This window comes from Leiobunum rupestre, chromosome 7, assembly GCF_980474605.1.
Source record: "Leiobunum rupestre chromosome 7, qqLeiRupe1.1.hap1, whole genome shotgun sequence".
Taxonomy (NCBI): Eukaryota; Metazoa; Arthropoda; class Arachnida; order Opiliones; family Sclerosomatidae; genus Leiobunum; species Leiobunum rupestre.
In genome coordinates, this window is record NC_143390.1 from 27,614,792 (window position 1) to 27,626,845 (window position 12,054).

At 46.7% G+C, this 12,054-nt stretch overlaps 49 non-coding genes across 49 annotated transcripts; all 49 read left to right on the plus strand.

Moving 5' to 3' along the window:
- Nucleotides 1–815: 815 nt before the first annotated feature.
- On the plus strand, nt 816–891 carry TRNAR-UCU (transfer RNA arginine (anticodon UCU)). Its single transcript has one exon. It is a non-coding gene; the product is annotated as a tRNA-Arg (tRNA).
- A 217-nt stretch (nt 892–1,108) lies between these two features.
- TRNAR-UCU (transfer RNA arginine (anticodon UCU)) lies at nt 1,109–1,181 on the plus strand. The gene has a single exon. It is a non-coding gene; the product is annotated as a tRNA-Arg (tRNA).
- Nucleotides 1,182–1,253: 72 nt separating this feature from the next.
- TRNAR-UCU (transfer RNA arginine (anticodon UCU)) lies at nt 1,254–1,326 on the plus strand. The gene has a single exon. It is a non-coding gene; the product is annotated as a tRNA-Arg (tRNA).
- A 217-nt stretch (nt 1,327–1,543) lies between these two features.
- On the plus strand, nt 1,544–1,616 carry TRNAR-UCU (transfer RNA arginine (anticodon UCU)). Its single transcript has one exon. It is a non-coding gene; the product is annotated as a tRNA-Arg (tRNA).
- Nucleotides 1,617–1,688: 72 nt separating this feature from the next.
- TRNAR-UCU (transfer RNA arginine (anticodon UCU)) lies at nt 1,689–1,761 on the plus strand. Its single transcript has one exon. It is a non-coding gene; the product is annotated as a tRNA-Arg (tRNA).
- Nucleotides 1,762–1,978: 217 nt separating this feature from the next.
- TRNAR-UCU (transfer RNA arginine (anticodon UCU)) lies at nt 1,979–2,051 on the plus strand. The gene has a single exon. It is a non-coding gene; the product is annotated as a tRNA-Arg (tRNA).
- A 72-nt stretch (nt 2,052–2,123) lies between these two features.
- TRNAR-CCU (transfer RNA arginine (anticodon CCU)) lies at nt 2,124–2,196 on the plus strand. The gene has a single exon. It is a non-coding gene; the product is annotated as a tRNA-Arg (tRNA).
- Nucleotides 2,197–2,268: 72 nt separating this feature from the next.
- On the plus strand, nt 2,269–2,341 carry TRNAR-UCU (transfer RNA arginine (anticodon UCU)). The gene has a single exon. It is a non-coding gene; the product is annotated as a tRNA-Arg (tRNA).
- Nucleotides 2,342–2,413: 72 nt separating this feature from the next.
- On the plus strand, nt 2,414–2,486 carry TRNAR-UCU (transfer RNA arginine (anticodon UCU)). The gene has a single exon. It is a non-coding gene; the product is annotated as a tRNA-Arg (tRNA).
- A 1,877-nt stretch (nt 2,487–4,363) lies between these two features.
- On the plus strand, nt 4,364–4,436 carry TRNAR-UCU (transfer RNA arginine (anticodon UCU)). The gene has a single exon. It is a non-coding gene; the product is annotated as a tRNA-Arg (tRNA).
- Nucleotides 4,437–4,508: 72 nt separating this feature from the next.
- On the plus strand, nt 4,509–4,581 carry TRNAR-UCU (transfer RNA arginine (anticodon UCU)). Its single transcript has one exon. It is a non-coding gene; the product is annotated as a tRNA-Arg (tRNA).
- A 69-nt stretch (nt 4,582–4,650) lies between these two features.
- On the plus strand, nt 4,651–4,726 carry TRNAR-UCU (transfer RNA arginine (anticodon UCU)). Its single transcript has one exon. It is a non-coding gene; the product is annotated as a tRNA-Arg (tRNA).
- A 72-nt stretch (nt 4,727–4,798) lies between these two features.
- TRNAR-UCU (transfer RNA arginine (anticodon UCU)) lies at nt 4,799–4,871 on the plus strand. Its single transcript has one exon. It is a non-coding gene; the product is annotated as a tRNA-Arg (tRNA).
- Nucleotides 4,872–4,940: 69 nt separating this feature from the next.
- Nucleotides 4,941–5,016, plus strand: TRNAR-UCU (transfer RNA arginine (anticodon UCU)). The gene has a single exon. It is a non-coding gene; the product is annotated as a tRNA-Arg (tRNA).
- Nucleotides 5,017–5,085: 69 nt separating this feature from the next.
- TRNAR-UCU (transfer RNA arginine (anticodon UCU)) lies at nt 5,086–5,161 on the plus strand. Its single transcript has one exon. It is a non-coding gene; the product is annotated as a tRNA-Arg (tRNA).
- A 72-nt stretch (nt 5,162–5,233) lies between these two features.
- TRNAR-UCU (transfer RNA arginine (anticodon UCU)) lies at nt 5,234–5,306 on the plus strand. The gene has a single exon. It is a non-coding gene; the product is annotated as a tRNA-Arg (tRNA).
- Nucleotides 5,307–5,523: 217 nt separating this feature from the next.
- TRNAR-UCU (transfer RNA arginine (anticodon UCU)) lies at nt 5,524–5,596 on the plus strand. The gene has a single exon. It is a non-coding gene; the product is annotated as a tRNA-Arg (tRNA).
- Nucleotides 5,597–5,668: 72 nt separating this feature from the next.
- Nucleotides 5,669–5,741, plus strand: TRNAR-UCU (transfer RNA arginine (anticodon UCU)). Its single transcript has one exon. It is a non-coding gene; the product is annotated as a tRNA-Arg (tRNA).
- Nucleotides 5,742–5,958: 217 nt separating this feature from the next.
- On the plus strand, nt 5,959–6,031 carry TRNAR-UCU (transfer RNA arginine (anticodon UCU)). The gene has a single exon. It is a non-coding gene; the product is annotated as a tRNA-Arg (tRNA).
- A 66-nt stretch (nt 6,032–6,097) lies between these two features.
- On the plus strand, nt 6,098–6,167 carry TRNAR-UCU (transfer RNA arginine (anticodon UCU)). The gene has a single exon. It is a non-coding gene; the product is annotated as a tRNA-Arg (tRNA).
- Nucleotides 6,168–6,236: 69 nt separating this feature from the next.
- On the plus strand, nt 6,237–6,312 carry TRNAR-UCU (transfer RNA arginine (anticodon UCU)). Its single transcript has one exon. It is a non-coding gene; the product is annotated as a tRNA-Arg (tRNA).
- Nucleotides 6,313–6,381: 69 nt separating this feature from the next.
- Nucleotides 6,382–6,457, plus strand: TRNAR-UCU (transfer RNA arginine (anticodon UCU)). The gene has a single exon. It is a non-coding gene; the product is annotated as a tRNA-Arg (tRNA).
- A 72-nt stretch (nt 6,458–6,529) lies between these two features.
- Nucleotides 6,530–6,602, plus strand: TRNAR-UCU (transfer RNA arginine (anticodon UCU)). Its single transcript has one exon. It is a non-coding gene; the product is annotated as a tRNA-Arg (tRNA).
- Nucleotides 6,603–6,819: 217 nt separating this feature from the next.
- Nucleotides 6,820–6,892, plus strand: TRNAR-UCU (transfer RNA arginine (anticodon UCU)). Its single transcript has one exon. It is a non-coding gene; the product is annotated as a tRNA-Arg (tRNA).
- Nucleotides 6,893–7,109: 217 nt separating this feature from the next.
- TRNAR-UCU (transfer RNA arginine (anticodon UCU)) lies at nt 7,110–7,182 on the plus strand. The gene has a single exon. It is a non-coding gene; the product is annotated as a tRNA-Arg (tRNA).
- A 217-nt stretch (nt 7,183–7,399) lies between these two features.
- TRNAR-UCU (transfer RNA arginine (anticodon UCU)) lies at nt 7,400–7,472 on the plus strand. The gene has a single exon. It is a non-coding gene; the product is annotated as a tRNA-Arg (tRNA).
- A 217-nt stretch (nt 7,473–7,689) lies between these two features.
- On the plus strand, nt 7,690–7,762 carry TRNAR-UCU (transfer RNA arginine (anticodon UCU)). The gene has a single exon. It is a non-coding gene; the product is annotated as a tRNA-Arg (tRNA).
- Nucleotides 7,763–7,979: 217 nt separating this feature from the next.
- Nucleotides 7,980–8,052, plus strand: TRNAR-UCU (transfer RNA arginine (anticodon UCU)). The gene has a single exon. It is a non-coding gene; the product is annotated as a tRNA-Arg (tRNA).
- Nucleotides 8,053–8,121: 69 nt separating this feature from the next.
- Nucleotides 8,122–8,197, plus strand: TRNAR-CCU (transfer RNA arginine (anticodon CCU)). Its single transcript has one exon. It is a non-coding gene; the product is annotated as a tRNA-Arg (tRNA).
- A 72-nt stretch (nt 8,198–8,269) lies between these two features.
- Nucleotides 8,270–8,342, plus strand: TRNAR-UCU (transfer RNA arginine (anticodon UCU)). The gene has a single exon. It is a non-coding gene; the product is annotated as a tRNA-Arg (tRNA).
- A 217-nt stretch (nt 8,343–8,559) lies between these two features.
- On the plus strand, nt 8,560–8,632 carry TRNAR-UCU (transfer RNA arginine (anticodon UCU)). The gene has a single exon. It is a non-coding gene; the product is annotated as a tRNA-Arg (tRNA).
- A 217-nt stretch (nt 8,633–8,849) lies between these two features.
- TRNAR-UCU (transfer RNA arginine (anticodon UCU)) lies at nt 8,850–8,922 on the plus strand. The gene has a single exon. It is a non-coding gene; the product is annotated as a tRNA-Arg (tRNA).
- A 72-nt stretch (nt 8,923–8,994) lies between these two features.
- On the plus strand, nt 8,995–9,067 carry TRNAR-UCU (transfer RNA arginine (anticodon UCU)). The gene has a single exon. It is a non-coding gene; the product is annotated as a tRNA-Arg (tRNA).
- A 72-nt stretch (nt 9,068–9,139) lies between these two features.
- On the plus strand, nt 9,140–9,212 carry TRNAR-UCU (transfer RNA arginine (anticodon UCU)). Its single transcript has one exon. It is a non-coding gene; the product is annotated as a tRNA-Arg (tRNA).
- Nucleotides 9,213–9,304: 92 nt separating this feature from the next.
- Nucleotides 9,305–9,377, plus strand: TRNAR-UCU (transfer RNA arginine (anticodon UCU)). The gene has a single exon. It is a non-coding gene; the product is annotated as a tRNA-Arg (tRNA).
- A 72-nt stretch (nt 9,378–9,449) lies between these two features.
- Nucleotides 9,450–9,522, plus strand: TRNAR-UCU (transfer RNA arginine (anticodon UCU)). The gene has a single exon. It is a non-coding gene; the product is annotated as a tRNA-Arg (tRNA).
- Nucleotides 9,523–9,595: 73 nt separating this feature from the next.
- TRNAR-UCU (transfer RNA arginine (anticodon UCU)) lies at nt 9,596–9,668 on the plus strand. The gene has a single exon. It is a non-coding gene; the product is annotated as a tRNA-Arg (tRNA).
- A 69-nt stretch (nt 9,669–9,737) lies between these two features.
- Nucleotides 9,738–9,813, plus strand: TRNAR-UCU (transfer RNA arginine (anticodon UCU)). Its single transcript has one exon. It is a non-coding gene; the product is annotated as a tRNA-Arg (tRNA).
- A 69-nt stretch (nt 9,814–9,882) lies between these two features.
- Nucleotides 9,883–9,958, plus strand: TRNAR-UCU (transfer RNA arginine (anticodon UCU)). Its single transcript has one exon. It is a non-coding gene; the product is annotated as a tRNA-Arg (tRNA).
- A 72-nt stretch (nt 9,959–10,030) lies between these two features.
- TRNAR-UCU (transfer RNA arginine (anticodon UCU)) lies at nt 10,031–10,103 on the plus strand. Its single transcript has one exon. It is a non-coding gene; the product is annotated as a tRNA-Arg (tRNA).
- Nucleotides 10,104–10,320: 217 nt separating this feature from the next.
- Nucleotides 10,321–10,393, plus strand: TRNAR-UCU (transfer RNA arginine (anticodon UCU)). Its single transcript has one exon. It is a non-coding gene; the product is annotated as a tRNA-Arg (tRNA).
- Nucleotides 10,394–10,610: 217 nt separating this feature from the next.
- Nucleotides 10,611–10,683, plus strand: TRNAR-UCU (transfer RNA arginine (anticodon UCU)). Its single transcript has one exon. It is a non-coding gene; the product is annotated as a tRNA-Arg (tRNA).
- Nucleotides 10,684–10,752: 69 nt separating this feature from the next.
- Nucleotides 10,753–10,828, plus strand: TRNAR-UCU (transfer RNA arginine (anticodon UCU)). The gene has a single exon. It is a non-coding gene; the product is annotated as a tRNA-Arg (tRNA).
- A 69-nt stretch (nt 10,829–10,897) lies between these two features.
- Nucleotides 10,898–10,973, plus strand: TRNAR-UCU (transfer RNA arginine (anticodon UCU)). The gene has a single exon. It is a non-coding gene; the product is annotated as a tRNA-Arg (tRNA).
- Nucleotides 10,974–11,045: 72 nt separating this feature from the next.
- On the plus strand, nt 11,046–11,118 carry TRNAR-UCU (transfer RNA arginine (anticodon UCU)). Its single transcript has one exon. It is a non-coding gene; the product is annotated as a tRNA-Arg (tRNA).
- A 217-nt stretch (nt 11,119–11,335) lies between these two features.
- TRNAR-UCU (transfer RNA arginine (anticodon UCU)) lies at nt 11,336–11,408 on the plus strand. Its single transcript has one exon. It is a non-coding gene; the product is annotated as a tRNA-Arg (tRNA).
- Nucleotides 11,409–11,625: 217 nt separating this feature from the next.
- Nucleotides 11,626–11,698, plus strand: TRNAR-UCU (transfer RNA arginine (anticodon UCU)). Its single transcript has one exon. It is a non-coding gene; the product is annotated as a tRNA-Arg (tRNA).
- Nucleotides 11,699–11,767: 69 nt separating this feature from the next.
- Nucleotides 11,768–11,843, plus strand: TRNAR-CCU (transfer RNA arginine (anticodon CCU)). The gene has a single exon. It is a non-coding gene; the product is annotated as a tRNA-Arg (tRNA).
- Nucleotides 11,844–11,915: 72 nt separating this feature from the next.
- On the plus strand, nt 11,916–11,988 carry TRNAR-UCU (transfer RNA arginine (anticodon UCU)). Its single transcript has one exon. It is a non-coding gene; the product is annotated as a tRNA-Arg (tRNA).
- The last annotated feature ends 66 nt before the right edge of the window (nt 11,989–12,054 follow it).

Here is a 12,054-nt window from a genome sequence, read left to right on the forward strand (position 1 = left end):
AAGAGCAATGGCGCCGTTTTTTTGGAGGTCCTCAGCAGGCAGTCAATTGGACGAAATTAACAAACTAGTGGTGGCCAGTTTCTTTAATTAGTTCCAATTTACAAGTGGTACATCGGGCAGTATTTCTAAATCACCGTCTAATGCTAATGGGTTTAATAACCAGTTCTTTATGTACTTTTTAAAAAAAGAAAGTGAGACTCTTGAACATGTCATATTAGAGTGTAAAATTGTTAATAATTGGTGGAATTGGATTTTTCTCGATAAATTTCAATTACCTAGCAATGTCATGGGAACATCTAACCCCGACAGGGACGCGCTTATTGTTTTTGGACGTTTTCCGGCTGTGTTAAAAAAATATAAAACCTCTACTCAAGCTATTTTATTTTTTAGTGCGTTGTTTAAATTTCTTATTTTAGAGGCCCGCTCCTTTTATTTAAAAAATGACAATTTTGAAATAACCGTTATAACAAATCGGTTTTACGCTAAGGTTAAAAAAGAAACACGCCTATTCCAATCTCATCTAATTGACCAAAAATATAAAAATCCTTTGCTGTTAAAAATGTTAGATAAAATCTTTTAATTATAGATAACTTTGTTTTACCGATTTTATATTGAAACTGATCATGATATGATGTTGGGATATATTACAAACAACGTATTGTAATTGTAGTAATCACAATTTTTAATAAAAAAAAAACATCGGACTTCTAATCCGAAGGTACTGGGTTCGATCCCCAGCAGAGATGTCGCTCCTTTTGCTTAGAAGCATCGTTTTCCGGAATTGCTACGGCAGAATTTCAAAGAGCAACATGGCTATCGTCTCTGTGGTGTAGTGGATAGCACATCGGACTTCTAATCGGAAGGTCCTGGGTTCGATCCCCAGCAGCGATGTCGCTCCTTTTGCTGAGAAGCATCGTTTTCCGGAATTCCTACGGCAGAATTTCAAAGAGCAACATGGCTATCGTCTCTGTGGTGTAGTGGATAGCACATCGGACTTCTAATCGGAAGGTCCTGGGTTCGATCCCCTGCAGCGATGTCGCTCCTTTTGCTGAGAAGCATCGTTTTCCGGAATTGTTACGGCAGAATTTCAAAGAACATGAAGGCTATCGTCTCTGTGGTGTAGTGGATAGCACATCGGACTTCTAATCCGAAGGGCCTGGGTTCGATCCCCAGTAAAGATGTCGCTCCTTTTGCTGAGAAGCATCGTTTTCCGGAATTGCTACGGCAGAATTTCAAAGAGCAACAAGGCTATCGTGTCTGTAGTGTATTGGATAGCACATCGGACTTCTAATCCGAAGGTCCTGGGTTCGATCCCCAGCAGAGATGTCGCTCCTTTTGCTGAGAAGCATCGTTTTCCGGAATTGTTACGGCAGAATTTCAAAGAGCAACAAGGTTATCGTCTCTGTGGTGTAGTGGATAGCACATCGGACTTCTATTCTAAAGGTCCTGGGTTCAATCCCCAGTAGAGATGTAGCTCCTTTTGCCGAGAAGCATCGTTTTCCGGAATTGCTACGGCAGAATTTCAAAGAGCAGCATGGCTATCGTCTCTGTGGTGTAGTGGATAGCACATCGGACTTCTAATCCGAAGGTCCTGGGTTCGATCCCCAGCAAAGATGTCGCTCCTTTTGCTGAGAAGCATCGTTTTCCGGAATTGCTACGGCAGAATTTGAAAGAGCAACAAGGCTATCATCTCTGTAGTGTAGTGGATAGCACATCGGACTTCTAATCCGAAGGTCCTGGGTTTGATCCCCAGCAGAGATGTCGCTCCTTTTGCTGAGAAGAATCGTTTTCCGGAATTGCTACGGCAGAATTTCAAAGAGGAAAAGGGCTATCGTCTCTGTGGTGTAGTGGATAGCACATCGGACTTTTAATCCGAAGGTCCTGGGTTCGATCCCCAGCAGGGATGTCGCTCCTTTTGCTGAGAAGCATCGTTTTCCGGAATTGCTACGGCAGAATTTCAAAGAGCAACAAGACTATCGTCTCTGTGGTGTAGTGGATAGCACATCGGACTTCTAATCCGAAGGTCCTGGGTTCGATCCCCAGCAGAGATGTTGCTCCTTTTGCTGAGAAGCATCGTTTTCCGGAATTGCTACGGCAGAATTTCAAAGAGCAACAAGGCTATCGTCTCTGTGGTGTAGTGGATAGCACATCGGACTCCTAATCCGTAGGTACTGGGTTCGATCCCCAGCAGAGATGTCGCTCCTTTTGCTGAGAAGCATCGTTTTCCGGAATTGTTACGGCAGAATTTCAAAGAGCAACAAGGCTATCGTCTCTGTGGTGTAGTGGATAGCACATCGGACTTCTAATCCGAAGGTCCTGGGTTCGATCCCCAGCAGAGATGTCGCTCCTTTTGCTTAGAAGCATCGTTTTCCGGAATTGCTACGGCAGAATTTCAAAGAGCAGCATGGCTATCGTCTCTGTGGTGTAGTGGATAGCACATCGGACTTCTAATCCGAAGGTCCTGGGTTCGATCCCCAGCAGAGATGTCGCTCCTTTTGCTGAGAAGCATCGTTTTCCGGAATTGCTACGGCAGAATTTGAAAGAGCAACAAGGCTATCGTCTCTGTAGTGTAGTGGATAGCACATCGGACTTGGGAGTTGCGTTCGAGCTTTTGGAGAGTGCAGGTCGTTCGATTTTGCACTCCGTGTTTTCGTCGCGCTAAGCCTAAGCGGGGTTTTTTGCCAATTTATTTTTCTTTCGGTTATTATTCGTGCATTTAATTCAATAGTTGTTAATTTATTAATTTGGTAATCCCTCCTGGGTGTTTCTACCCAGGATGGACGCATTCAAGAGATCGGTTTTTATTGATTTTAAACGAAATCTACCAAGTTTTGAAGTTGTGTCTACGGCGGTGATTGCGAACTTTGGTCTCGATTGTGCTTCTGCTTTAGTTGTCTGTGATGAGGGAGGTTACATTCTCACCTTGAAGACTTTGGCCGATGTCGAGGGCGTTATAGATTCGGGCTTGGATATTGATGGTGAGATATATGAAATTTCAAGCGTTTCTGCGAAGACTGTGACTGTCGCCTTTTCGGACTTACCTGAGTTTGTGACTGATGAAGCCGTTTTATCCAAATTAACGTCGCTTGGCTGTGAAATCAAGGGTCCGCTTGTGTGGCATAAAAAGGCATCATTCTATTGCGGACTTCGTACCGTTCGTGTTACCTTACCTGAGAATCTGTCATCATTACCATATCGCTTACGAGTTGCCGATGCTGTTGGTCGAGAGAAGTTTTACGCTGTCCGACATGATTCTCAGTTGAAAATATGTAATAAGTGTTATTCTCCTGACCATATTTATCGCCATTGTCCTGATTTCAAGTGCTTTAAGTGCCAGAAGCAGGGACATGTTGTTCGGGAGTGTCCTTTATGGCCCCGGATGGCATCCCGTGATTTAGAAGCGGCGTCTGGCGGTGGTGGTGACGGTGAAGCGATGGTCGTCGATCCTGCCTCAGTCGCTATTCCTCAAGGTTCTCCGGTCCGGGCCGGTAGCGGTGAATCTTCCATCGTCGATGCCGGTGTCAAGTCTGATCCGCGTCGGAGTGCTAAGCATTCGCTGTCGTCAAGCGATGGCGATGTCGGTCAGAAGCTGTCTTCTTCTTCTGGCTCTGCTACGAAGGTTCAAAGGGTTCCCGTTGCTATGCGTCTGTACCCTTTCAAGGGTCATCGCCGGCCTGAGTGGTGGCCTAAGGAGGTTGCTTGGCCGCCATCTTCAGAGAACGAATTTTTTGCTCGGGCGTGTCGGTATCAGGGTCAGCCTGTTACCAGTCCTCTGTATAAGGACTTTGTGATCCCGGATGATTACGGTTTCAAAGTATAAGTTACAAAGTAATGGTGTTGGATTTTCTTAATGTTTTGCGGCCTTTTCTGTGTTCTGTCGGTTCTAAGCCTTTGCTTCTCATTTTCAATAAGGAGTTTTTTTTTCGTTAATTTATTTCTTCTTAATCGTCTTTACTGCTGTTTAATATCTAATTTAGCCTATTTTTGTTCATGAATTCTTTCTACAACATGTACTGCCTAATAATGTTTGATACGTTGCTTAATTTTTTTATTTCTCACTATTGTTTAATCAATATTATCTACTCGTTGTTCTTTCTTTATCGATGTTCTTTTTCGCGACCGATTTTTCAAATGTTACTTCGTATTTTTTTCTTGTTCTATTATCTTGTTGCATTTCGCTTTTTGTACCATACACGCGTTGTGTATTTTTTTAATGATATAATTAAAAAAAAAAAAAAAGCACATCGGACTTCTAATCCGAAGGTCCTGGGTTTGATCCCCAGCAGAGATGTCGCTCCTTTTGCTGAGAAGCATCGTTTTCCGGAATTGTTACGGCAGAATTTCAAAGAGCAACAAGGCTATCGTCTCTGTGGTGTAGTGGATAGCACATCGGACTTCTAATCCGAAGGTCCTGGGTTCGATCCCCAGCAGAGATGTCGCACCTTTTGCTTAGAAGCATCGTTTTCCGGAATTGCTACGGCAGAATTTCAAAGAGCAGCATGGCTATCGTCTATGTGGTGTAGTGGATAGCACATCGGACTTCTAATCCGAAGGTCCTGGGTTCGATCCCCAGCAGAGATGTCGCTCCTTTTGCTGAGAAGCATCGTTTTCCGGAATTGTTACGGCAGAATTTCAAAGAGCAACAAGGTTATCGTCTCTGTGGTGTAGTGGATAGCACATCGGACTTCTAATCCGAAGGTCCTGGGTTCGATCCCCAGCAGCGATGTCGCTCCTTTTGCTTAGAAGCATCGTTTTCCGGAATTGCTACGGCAGAATTTCAAAGAGCAGCATGGCTATCGTCTATGTGGTGTAGTGGATAGCACATCGGACTTCTAATCCGAAGGTCCTGGGTTCGATCCCCAGCAGAGATGTCGCTCCTTTTGCTGAGAAGCATCGTTTTCCGGAATTGTTACGGCAGAATTTCAAAGAGCAACAAGGTTATCGTCTCTGTGGTGTAGTGGATAGCACATCGGACTTCTAATCCGAAGGTCCTGGGTTCGATCCCCAGCAGCGATGTCGCTCCTTTTGCTGAGAAGCATCGTTTTCCGGAATTGCTACGGCAGAATTTCAAAGAACAACATGGCTATCGTCTCTGTGGTGTAGTGGATAGCACATCGGACTTCTAATCGGAAGGTCCTGGGTTCGATCCCCAGCAGCGATGTCGCTCCTTTTGCTGAGAAGCATCGTTTTCCGGAATTGTTACGGCAGAATTTCAAAGAACATGAAGGCTATCGTCTCTGTGGTGTAGTGGATAGCACATCGGACTTCTAATCCGAAGGTCCTGGGTTCGATCCCCAGCAGAGATGTCGCTCCTTTTGCTGAGAAGCATCGTTTTCCGGAATTGTTACGGCAGACTTTCAAAGAGCAACAAGGTTATCGTCTCTGTGGTGTAGTGGATAGCACATCGGACTTCTATTCTAAAGGTCCTGGGTTCAATCCCCAGTAGAGATGTAGCTCCTTTTGCCGAGAAGCATCGTTTTCCGGAATTGCTACGGCAGAATTTCAAAGAGCAGCATGGCTATCGTCTCTGTGGTGTAGTGGATAGCACATCGGACTTCTAATCCGAAGGTCCTGGGTTCGATCCCCAGCAAAGATGTCGCTCCTTTTGCTGAGAAGCATCGTTTTCCGGAATTGCTACGGCAGAATTTGAAAGAGCAACAAGGCTATCATCTCTGTAGTGTAGTGGATAGCACATCGGACTTCTAATCCGAAGGTCCTGGGTTTGATCCCCAGCAGAGATGTCGCTCCTTTTGCTGAGAAGAATCGTTTTCCGGAATTGCTACGGCAGAATTTCAAAGAGGAATAGGGCTATCGTCTCTGTGGTGTAGTGGATAGCACATCGGACTTTTAATCCGAAGGTCCTGGGTTCGATCCCCAGCAGGGATGTCGCTCCTTTTGCTGAGAAGCATCGTTTTCCGGAATTGCTACGGCAGAATTTCAAAGAGCAACAAGACTATCGTCTCTGTGGTGTAGTGGATAGCACATCGGACTTCTAATCCGAAGGTCCTGGGTTCGATCCCCAGCAGAGATGTCGCACCTTTTGCTTAGAAGCATCGTTTTCCGGAATTGCTACGGCAGAATTTCAAAGAGCAGCATGGCTGTGGTGTAGTGGATAGCACATCGGACTTCTAATCCGAAGGTCCTGGGTTCGATCCCCAGCAGAGATGTCGCTCCTTTTGCTGAGAAGCATCGTTTTCCGGAATTGTTACGGCAGAATTTCAAAGAGCAACAAGGTTATCGTCTCTGTGGTGTAGTGGATAGCACATCGGACTTCTAATCCGAAGGTCCTGGGTTCGATCCCCAGCAGCGATGTCGCTCCTTTTGCTGAGAAGCATCGTTTTCCGGAATTGCTACGGCAGAATTTCAAAGAGCAACATGGCTATCGTCTTTGTGGTGTAGTGGATAGCACATCGGACTTCTAATCGGAAGGTCCTGGGTTCGATCCCCAGCAGCGATGTCGCTCCTTTTGCTGAGAAGCATCGTTTTCCGGAATTGTTACGGCAGAATTTCAAAGAACATGAAGGCTATCGTCTCTGTGGTGTAGTGGATAGCACATCGGACTTCTAATCCGAAGGTCCTGGGTTCGATCCCCAGCAGAGATGTCGCTCCTTTTGCTGAGAAGCATCGTTTTCCGGAATTGTTACGGCAGAATTTCAAAGAGCAACAAGGTTATCGTCTCTGTGGTGTAGTGGATAGCACATCGGACTTCTATTCTAAAGGTCCTGGGTTCAATCCCCAGTAGAGATGTAGCTCCTTTTGCCGAGAAGCATCGTTTTCCGGAATTGCTACGGCAGAATTTGAAAGAGCAACAAGGCTATCATCTCTGTAGTGTAGTGGATAGCACATCGGACTTCTAATCCGAAGGTCCTGGGTTTGATCCCCAGCAGAGATGTCGCTCCTTTTGCTGAGAAGAATCGTTTTCCGGAATTGCTACGGCAGAATTTCAAAGAGGAATAGGGCTATCGTCTCTGTGGTGTAGTGGATAGCACATCGGACTTTTAATCCGAGGGTCCTGGGTTCGATCCCCAGCAGGGATGTCGCTCCTTTTGCTGAGAAGCATCGTTTTCCGGAATTGCTACGGCAGAATTTCAAAGAGCAACAAGACTATCGTCTCTGTGGTGTAGTGGATAGCACATCGGACTTCTAATCCGAAGGTCCTGGGTTTGATCCCCAGCAGAGATGTCGCTCCTTTTGCTGAGAAGAATCGTTTTCCGGAATTGCTACGGCAGAATTTCAAAGAGGAATAGGGCTATCGTCTCTGTGGTGTAGTGGATAGCACATCGGACTTTTAATCCGAGGGTCCTGGGTTCGATCCCCAGCAGGGATGTCGCTCCTTTTGCTGAGAAGCATCGTTTTCCGGAATTGCTACGGCAGAATTTCAAAGAGCAACAAGACTATCGTCTCTGTGGTGTAGTGGATAGCACATCGGACTTCTAATCCGAAGGTCCTGGGTTTGATCCCCAGCAGAGATGTCGCTCCTTTTGCTGAGAAGAATCGTTTTCCGGAATTGCTACGGCAGAATTTCAAAGAGGAATAGGGCTATCGTCTCTGTGGTGTAGTGGATAGCACATCGGACTTTTAATCCGAGGGTCCTGGGTTCGATCCCCAGCAGGGATGTCGCTCCTTTTGCTGAGAAGCATCGTTTTCCGGAATTGCTACGGCAGAATTTCAAAGAGCAACAAGACTATCGTCTCTGTGGTGTAGTGGATAGCACATCGGACTTCTAATCCGAAGGTCCTGGGTTTGATCCCCAGCAGAGATGTCGCTCCTTTTGCTGAGAAGAATCGTTTTCCGGAATTGCTACGGCAGAATTTCAAAGAGGAATAGGGCTATCGTCTCTGTGGTGTAGTGGATAGCACATCGGACTTTTAATCCGAGGGTCCTGGGTTCGATCCCCAGCAGGGATGTCGCTCCTTTTGCTGAGAAGCATCGTTTTCCGGAATTGCTACGGCAGAATTTCAAAGAGCAACAAGACTATCGTCTCTGTGGTGTAGTGGATAGCACATCGGACTTCTAATCCGAAGGTCCTGGGTTCGATCCCCAGCAGAGATGTTGCTCCTTTTGCTGAGAAGCATCGTTTTCCGGAATTGCTACGGCAGAATTTCAAAGAGCAACAAGGCTATCGTCTCTGTGGTGTAGTGGATAGCACATCGGACTCCTAATCCGTAGGTCCTGGGTTCGATCCCCAGCAGCGATGTCGCTCCTTTTGCTGAGAAGCATCGTTTTCCGGAATTGTTACGGCAGAATTTCAAAGAACATGAAGGCTATCGTCTCTGTGGTGTAGTGGATAGCACATCGGACTTCTAATCCGAAGGGCCTGGGTTCGATCCCCAGTAAAGATGTCGCTCCTTTTGCTGAGAAGCATCGTTTTCCGGAATTGCTACGGCAGAATTTCAAAGAGCAACAAGGTTATCGTCTCTGTGGTGTAGTGGATAGCACATCGGACTTCTATTCTAAAGGTCCTGGGTTCAATCCCCAGTAGAGATGTAGCTCCTTTTGCCGAGAAGCATCGTTTTCCGGAATTGCTACGGCAGAATTTCAAAGAGCAGCATGGCTAACGTCTCTGTGGTGTAGTGGATAGCACATCGGACTTCTAATCCGAAGGTCCTGGGTTCGATCCCCAGCAAAGCTGTCGCTCCTATTGCTGAGAAGCATCGTTTTCCGGAATTGTTACGGCAGAATTTCAAAGAGCAACAAGGTTATCGTCTCTGTGGTGTAGTGGATAGCACATCGGACTTCTATTCTAAAGGTCCTGGGTTCAATCCCCAGTAGAGATGTAGCTCCTTTTGCTGAGAAGCATCGTTTTCCGGAATTGCTACGGCAGAATTTCCAAGAACAACAAGGCTATCGTCTCTGTGGTGTAGTGGATAGCACATCGGACTTCTAATCCGAAGGTTCTTGGTTCGATCCCCAGGAGAGATGTTGCTCCTTTTGCTGAGAAGCATCGTTTTCCGGAATTGCTACGGCAGAATTTCAAAGAGCAACAAGGCTATCGTGTCTGTAGTGTAGTGGATAGCACATCGGACTTCTAATCCGAAGGTCGTGGGTTCGATCCCCAGCAGAGATGTCGCTCCTTTTGATTAGAAGCATCGTTTTCCGGAATTGCTACGGCAGAATTTCAAAGAGCAACATGGCTATCGTCTCTGTGGTGTAGTGGATAGCACATCGGACTTCTAATCCGAAGGTCCTGGGTTCGATCCCCAGCAGAGATGTCGCTCCTTTTGCTGAGAAGTCGCTCCTTTTGCTGAGAAGCATCGTTTTCCGGAATTGCTACGGCAGAATTTGAAAGAGCAACAAGGCCATCGTCTCTGTGGTGTAGTGGATAGCACATCGGACTTCTAATCCGAAGGTCCTGGGTTCGATCCCCAGCAGAGATGTCGCTCCTTTTGCTGAGAAGCATCGTTTTCCGGAATTGCTACGGCAGAATTTGAAAGAGCAACAAGGCTATCGTCTCTGTAGTGTAGTGGATAGCACATCGGACTTCTAATCCGAAGGTCCTGGGTTTGATCCCCAGCAGAGATGTCGCTCCTTTTGCTGAGAAGCATCGTTTTCCGGAATTTTTTACGGCAGAATTTCAAAGAGCAACAAGGCTATCGTCTCTGTGGTGTAGTGGATAGCACATCGGACTTCTAATCCGAAGGTCCTGGGTTCGATCCCCAGCAGAGATGTCGCTCCTTTTGCTGAGAAGCATCGTTTTCCGGAATTGTTACGGCAGAATTTCAAAGAGCAACAAGGTTATCGTCTCTGTGGTGTAGTGGATAGCACATCGGACTTCTAATCCGAAGGTCCTGGGTTCGATCCCCAGCAGCGATGTCGCTCCTTTTGCTGAGAAGCATCGTTTTCCGGAATTGCTACGGCAGTATTTCAAAGAGCAACATGGCTATCGTCTCTGTGGTGTAGTGGATAGCACATCGGACTTCTAATCGGAAGGTCCTGGGTTCGATCCCCAGCAGCGATGTCGCTCCTTTTGCTGAGAAGCATCGTTTTCCGGAATTGTTACGGCAGAATTTCAAAGAACATGAAGGCTATCGTCTCTGTGGTGTAGTGGATAGCACATCGGACTTCTAATCCGAAGGTCCTGGGTTCGATCCCCAGCAGAGATGTCGCTCCTTTTGCTGAGAAGCATCGTTTTCCGGAATTGTTACGGCAGAATTTCAAAGAGCAACAAGGTTATCGTCTCTGTGGTGTAGTGGATAGCACATCGGACTTCTATTCTAAAGGTCCTGGGTCCAATCCCCAGTAGAGATGTAGCTCCTTTTGCCGAGAAGCATCGTTTTCCGGAATTGCTACGGCAGAATTTCAAAGAGCAGCATGGCTATCGTCTCTGTGGTGTAGTGGATAGCACATCGGACTTCTAATCCGAAGGTCCTGGGTTCGATCCCCAGCAAAGATGTCGCTCCTTTTGCTGAGAAGCATCGTTTTCCGGAATTGTTACGGCAGAATTTCAAAGAGCAACAAGGTTATCGTCTCTGTGGTGTAGTGGATAGCACATCGGACTTCTATTCTAAAGGTCCTGGGTTCAATCCCCAGTAGAGATGTAGCTCCTTTTGCTGAGAAGCATCGTTTTCCGGAATTGCTACGGCAGAATTTCCAAGAACAACAAGGCTATCGTCTCTGTGGTGTAGTGGATAGCACATCGGACTTCTAATCCGAAGGTTCTTGGTTCGATCCCCAGCAGAGATGTTGCTCCTTTTGCTGAGAAGCATCGTTTTCCGGAATTGTTACGGCAGAATTTCAAAGAGCAACAAGGCTATCGTCTCTGTGGTGTAGTGGATAGCACATCGGACTTCTAATCCGAAGGTCCTGGGTTCGATCCCCAGCAGCGATGTCGCTCCTTTTGCTGAGAAGCATCGTTTTCCGGAATTGCTACGGCAGAATTTCAAAGAGCAACATGGCTATCGTCTTTGTGGTGTAGTGGATAGCACATCGGACTTCTAATCGGAAGGTCCTGGGTTCGATCCCCAGCAGCGATGTCGCTCCTTTTGCTGAGAAGCATCGTTTTCCGGAATTGTTACGGCAGAATTTCAAAGAACATGAAGGCTATCGTCTCTGTGGTGTAGTGGATAGCACATCGGACTTCTAATCCGAAGGTCCTGGGTTCGATCCCCAGCAGAGATGTCGCTCCTTTTGCTGAGAAGCATCGTTTTCCGGAATTGTTACGGCAGAATTTCAAAGAGCAACAAGGTTATCGTCTCTGTGGTGTAGTGGATAGCACATCGGACTTCTATTCTAAAGGTCCTGGGTTCAATCCCCAGTAGAGATGTAGCTCCTTTTGCCGAGAAGCATCGTTTTCCGGAATTGCTACGGCAGAATTTGAAAGAGCAACAAGGCTATCGTCTCTGTAGTGTAGTGGATAGCACATCGGACTTCTAATCCGAAGGTCCTGGGTTTGATCCCCAGCAGAGATGTCGCTCCTTTTGCTGAGAAGAATCGTTTTCCGGAATTGCTACGGCAGAATTTCAAAGAGGAATAGGGCTATCGTCTCTGTGGTGTAGTGGATAGCACATCGGACTTTTAATCCGAAGGTCCTGGGTTCGATCCCCAGCAGGGATGTCGCTCCTTTTGCTGAGAAGCATCGTTTTCCGGAATTGCTACGGCAGAATTTCAAAGAGCAACAAGACTATCGTCTCTGTGGTGTAGTGGATAGCACATCGGACTTCTAATCCGAAGGTCCTGGGTTCGATCCCCAGCAGAGATGTTGCTCCTTTTGCTGAGAAGCATCGTTTTCCGGAATTGCTACGGCAGAATTTCAAAGAGCAACAAGGCTATCGTCTCTGTGGTGTAGTGGATAGCACATCGGACTCCTAATCCGTAGGTCCTGGGTTCGATCCCCAGCAGCGATGTCGCTCCTTTTGCTGAGAAGCATCGTTTTCCGGAATTGTTACGGCAGAATTTCAAAGAACATGAAGGCTATCGTCTCTGTGGTGTAGTGGATAGCACATCGGACTTCTAATCCGAAGGGCCTGGGTTCGATCCCCAGTAAAGATGTCGCTCCTTTTGCTGAGAAGCATCGTTTTCCGGAATTGCTACGGCAGAATTTCAAAGAGCAACAAG